This window comes from Martes martes, assembly GCF_963455335.1.
Source record: "Martes martes genome assembly, chromosome: 10".
Taxonomy (NCBI): Eukaryota; Metazoa; Chordata; class Mammalia; order Carnivora; family Mustelidae; genus Martes; species Martes martes.
The window spans coordinates 3,580,402-3,586,401 of record NC_137898.1 but is presented as its reverse complement, the minus strand read 5'-3'; positions in this window follow the sequence as shown (position 1 = coordinate 3,586,401).

The following is a 6,000-nucleotide window of genomic DNA, read 5'->3' as shown; positions in this document are numbered from 1 at the left end:
GAGGAGCTCGGAGGCCCAGCTGGGACATTCACAAATGGCCTTGTGGTCTGGGCCCACTGGGCCAACATGTGTGGGCTTGGAGGAAAGATCAGTAACCAGAGACCCAGGAGGGGATTGGAATCAGGGTGGGCTTCCTGGAGGTGGTGAGACTTGAGCATAATGACATTCTTGGTCTGAAGGATCTGCGAGGGGAGGGGCAATGTCTTATCCAGTGTGGTGACCTCAGTGCCCAGGGCAAGGCTTGACGCCGGGAAAGTACACGGCTACTAGCTGATGAATGAGTGAATGTCCCCCGCATGCCAGGCCGACCCAGCTGCAGCTGCTGGGTGTGCACGGGGAAGCCTCACCTTAGGATGATCCCGAAGAAAGGAAACTCCGAGATTTGAGGGACCCTCTGGCTGGGGACAGGATACAGGTGAACGTCTCCATCCGTGCCGGAGGGAGGGAGGCGGGGAGCAGACGGTGCAAACAGAGGGACTCACAGGAACGGCAGAACGAGTGGCCAAAGAGGAGAGTTGGAAGGGGGTGGGGTCGGGGAGGCTCTATGCCGTCAGGGATCTTGGCAGACTTGGGGTCCTCCAACCCTGCACATTGCAAAGAGAGACTGTCCCCTGACCGAGTCCAGCAGGACACAGCTGGGGCCCTCAGACTGTCCTCCCCACCGGAGTGACCGTGTGCGGCTGAGACCCTTGGCCACGCTCCATCGCTCCCTCAGTTTGGTCTCTGGAGGGGCCAGAGCCCAGGTAGCCACGGTCAGTCCCGGGGATGCACCCCCAGGACAAAGCCTGCTTGCTGAGGCTCGGGGGTGCGTCCCTGGTTGGCAGGATGTCCGGCGTGTGTCACCCCAGGTTTCTGGGGTGGGGATGGGACCCCACTGCGAGAGGACGGCTAGATGCCTGGCCTCTCCTGGACTCTGCCCCATAAGCTTCGTACTTTTGCTGATTTTGTGAATCCTTTCACCATGAAGAACCGACACTGAGTACAGCAGCCTTGCTGAGACCGTGAGTCCCTCTGGTGAACTGTTGAACCCAAGGGTGGTCTTGGGGGCCCCAGCACTTCGCAGTCAGTGGTACCGTGTTCCAGAGCCCGAGCTGATGGAGGCATAGGCCCTAAGGAATTTGCAAAACGGGGACAGAAGACAAAGAAAGCTTGCAAGACAGAGTGGGCTCGGGTCAGCTGCGGACTGTCTCCACCCTGCTCCTTCCCTGCCGGTGCCCCCACTCTTCCCAGAGACAACCGGGACCTCCCCTCTGCTCACACCTCCAACGCCACCTTCCCTGAGCTCCCTCTCAGCTGATGGCCGTGTACCCCATCTCACAGAAACAGAGACGTCCCGGGGAGGCGGGGATCCTTGGGGGAACGGCTGGTTCCCGGGCTGTGGGACCCCTGGCCGGGCTGCCCCGCAGAGGACGCACCATAGCTTCTGGGACGCTCCTGCCGGAAATGCACAGGCTGCCTCAGTGTCCCCACGAGGAGGCATCAGATAGACCCACTATGAGACACTTTTCCAAATAACCGGCCTGGGTCTCCAAACACACGCAGCCCGGGACGGTCCAGGGATGACGAGCTTGCAGCCGAGACGAACACGGAGCTCGTCTCACACGCTTCCCTCCACCCTCCGTGCCGTCCGCGGGCACCTGGTCTTGCCGCCTCCGGCCCTGGGAGGGTGAGTTTGTGGCCGGTTACTGAAGCGTGGTAGGCCGGAGTTTCTCTACTCCACATACGGGTTTTTTGTTTGTTGTTTGGTTTGTTTGTTTGCTTTGCTTTCACTTTATTTTGGAATAATGGTCAACTCATATGGCAAATAATAATAATAATACAAAGAGTTTCTGTGCGTCTCTCGCTGGCTTCCTCCGTGTTCTCCCACGCGGCCGCAGCACAGTGATGGGAACCAAGAGATCCGCGTCGCTGTGATCCAATCAAATCCGGACGCCATTGAGTGCTCCTGGGCCCGTCCCCTGTCTCCACCACGCTGCGTGGAGCGCTCGCGCCCTCAGTCGGGGACAGTCCCGCGGCTGCTCCTAAGTCTCATGTCCTGAGCACCCGGGAGGAGGGCTGGCCAGGAGCGGAGTACGTAGACGACTCCCCTGTTGGGGTTTATCTGAAGCTTCCTCACCATCCTGCGGCGGTGACACACAGAGCTGTTGTGCCCTCCTGAGTGCATCTGGTGCGCGGACAGCGGGGGAGGCGACATGTCCCCTTACTCGTGACGTCAGCCTCGTCCCTCAGTGAAGGCGGGCCTACGAGTCTCTTCACTCCAATGTTGGCTGCTTTTCCTGCTGTAATTAGTAACTATTTGGGGGAGACCCTTTGGGGGGAGATACGCAAATATCCTCTTTCTCCTCCATCACTTCTGTCTGTGGGTCTTGCCTGGTAACAATGATCACCGTGTTGTTCTAATGGTGATTTCCTGTTTCCCAGTTCTGTCGACGTGTATTCAGTGGGACCGTGCCGGGACGAAGAACTGTCCCCGCTGCCCGTTACTGACTTAGCAGGTGCGTGTCTTCCCGTCGACGGGGGAGACACTGTGTCAGCCGCTGACAAGCCTTCACGCGTCCCGCAGGGTACTCTCAACGTTCCCCCAAATAAAAGGGAAACTTGGCTCATGCGTAGATTTTCAGTTTACTCCGAAACAAAGTGTTCTTGTTTAAATAAACAAAAATGTACGGGGAAGCGTCTGGGGAAGGGAATTCCAGGAAGAAGGAACAGCCAAGCAGTGGCTTAGAGTCCCGTGCGAAACGCAGCCCCAGCGGAACCCCAGCTGCTTTCTGACGACGACACTATTCACACCACGTCCCTCCTACTCCCGGGCCGGCGCCATCTCTTACGTTGGCTCCCGGGTTGGACAATTGCCAAGATGCCCCTAACCGTTCTCCGCCCTGAGTCATACCTCAAGATGCAGGGATTCCCACGAAGAGGCAAAGGCTACTTCCCTGCCCTCCACTCTAGGCTTGCTTTAGCCGGTGCGCATCAGCAGCTGCCAGTCGGCGGCTCTGAGCTTAGAACAGGAGGACGCCGCCCCAGCCACGGGAGCGGGCTAGAGGAGGCGAGATGCGGCCTGACGCCCGTGTCACCCCATTCACAGTCATCTGGGCGTCAGACACGCGAGTGAGGCCGTCTTAGATCGGCCAGCCCCCAGCCAACCCATCAGCGGACCTCAGACCTACGGATGAGTCCGGCCAAGACCGTCAGAGCCCGGCCAGGACCTGCCCAGCCCATCCGTGGGCTTACATGCAGAAACCAGCGTTTATCCCACGAAGCCCCTGGGCTTGGGCTGGTTTGTTACGTAGCCCTCGCTAGCCACACAGTCCTTACCACGCGCACTCAAAACTAGATCCTGGGACACCTCGGGCGGACCCCTAGGACTCAGAGAGATGCAGGGTGGGAGGCACTGGTCTGTCCAGCCGGTCAGAGGACATAAGACGCTAAGCGGGATCAAGTGACCTGCCGGGAAGGAGACGGCTGTAGGCAAGTGCGGGGTCAGAGCCCGGACCTCCCGGCTCCCAGTCCAGTGCTCTCTCTGTGACACTTCCTGCTCTCACCAAACCGAGCAAGTGCTCCAGGCCCACAGAGCACCTGCTGGGGTTGCCCTGCACAGACCCCAGGGCTGACCTTGGCAGTGCAGGACCCCCGCCGCCCCAGGCAGGTGTCAGAAGCCAGGGCTCCTCCTGTGCACGGTTCTGCGGGCCCCTGCACTCGGAGGGGCCTCTGAGTCTGTGGCAGAGACATTGCTCCATGAGCGTTTGCTGAGGGAATGACTGATGAGTAGTGTCAGTCACTGGGAGGACTTCTTTCTGGAATGAGCCGCATCTAAATAACAGCAACAGTGATGGTCGTGGCCGGTTATCGTGGCCTTGACTGCGGTCTTGACCGTGGCCTTGACTGTAGGTTTTTTTTTTTTTTAAGATTTTATTTATTTATTTGACAGAGAGATCACAAGTAGGCAGAGAGGCAGGCAGAGAGAGGAAGGGAAGCAGGCTCCCTGCTGAGCAGAGAGTCCGAGGCGGGGCTTGATCCCAGGACCCCGAGATCATGACCACCTGAGCTGAACGCAGAGGCTTAACCCACTGAGCCATCCAGGTGCCCTTGACTGTGGTCTTGACTGTGTTCTGGGCTGGGCTAAATGCATCTCGGGCCACAGCCCATTGCACGCCCCTTGCAACCTTACAGTATGGCTCCTGTCGTCCCCATTTCCCAGGTGAGGAGCTCAGACATGCAGAAGCTGCCCAGTGTCCCTCCGGCTCGCTGCCTCTGAGAAGCCTCCTGACCACCCCGGAGAGAACAGCGAGCCCCCATCCCTGCCTGCCCCTTACCCCGATCACACCGGGCACTTCCCCTGTGTCCCCTCTAGGACACGCGTCCGTAAGCTCAGTCTAACCTGCTCACCCGGGACGTGGCAGCGGCTGAGTCAGGACCCCGTGGCGCGAGGGCTCTGTTCTGGGAGGCATGGAGCTGGGGGATTAGGGCCAGGAGCCTCCCGTGGGAGCCTCCACCACGTAGCAGGTCACGGCTGTCCCGCGGGCCCTTAAGCAAGAAGGGGACTCGGCCCAGGGAAGGGGCAGGTGCAGATCAAGCCTGCAGACACCAGCTGAGCTGCCAGGAGTCGGGCCCCGAGGCACAGTCACAGTCGTGGTTGTCTCCCACCCTGCCTGCTTCCTCACTGGTGACGCTCTGCAGCCTCCGTCCGCCGGGACACTCGGCCCCCTCTTCCGCTCAGGCCCTGCAGCCCCCGAGTACGGACCGGCGACCGAAGAGTCCAGCCCCTTCCGAGCCTCTGCACCGGGCGAAGGTGGTGCTTGTGGTTACCTCCGCGTTCCACTTGGCCTCTGACTTCGAGCCACTCCGTTTGTAATCTGATCTGGCTTTTGTTAACTGCACAAAACGCTTACTTGGTCTCAAAGTTAGATTTACCGAAGAAGGTTGTGTGAGTCGCCTAGGGCTGTCCTAGCAAATGACCACGAACCACGGCTCGGAAGGGAACCACGATTCCTCACACCTCCGGAGCTCGGCAGTCAGGTGCCTGCGGGCGTGGCTCCTCCTGGAGGCTGCCTGTGTCCTTGGCTTGCGGCCCCGTCGTCATCTGACCTCAGCTCCGTGTCACAGCCCCTCTGACTCTGACCTCGTCCCCCTTACCGGGAGCCTGTGACGACCCTAGACCCACCCTGGTAATCCAGGACAAGCCCCATGTCAGGACTTGACTCAATCCCACCTGCAAAGTCCCCTTTGCCCCGTGAGGTCATGTATGCATAGGTTCTGGAGACGAGGAGGGGCGCAATTTGGAGGCCACGATCCTGTAGTCCACGGCATGCATATTCAAACGAGACTGGCTTCCGTCCCTGTGTCCCCCACCCCACCCCACTCCACCCAAGGTCCTCATTCTTGATAGCTATGCCCGGTAAAATTCACCCCTGCGACGTCCAGTTCTGTGGGTCTTGACGAGTGTGGGGTAGCACGCCCACCCCCGTGATGGCCATGGGAGTGCAGTTGCCTGGGGATGGGGGTGGGGCAGCCGTTGGATTTGGGGGTCTCTCCCAGGCCTGTTATCCCCGGGCCGGAATCAGAGACCCAACAAAGAGCTCATCAGGGAGCTACCTTTTAGCAGGGGGCACTACTAGCTAGCGACCAATGGCCGGGTGCCCCGGGGACCGGCACACTCTCGGGTGACAGCAGAGACAGCGGAAGCCACGTCTTCTCTCCTGGAACCCAGCGCGGCCGGCAGAGGTGGCCCCTGCCCCGGCCCTGGGTTTTCTGAAACCTCATGGAAATTAAGAGTGGTCTCGAGCACACGGACCAGGGGCTGGTGGCCTACGGGGACGGCCTTCCCAGGGACCACAAGGAGCCGGTGGCCCTTTCTTCAGCCGCAAGATAAAAGCCGGCCTCCGCGCCACAAAAAGACGGAGGGTGAATCACTTCTGCAGCCGTTGCATTTCCTTTGAGGCGGCCTGTCACCGGGGCCGGGCGGTAAGAAAACATTTTGTCCCGCCCGTCAGCTGCCTTTCT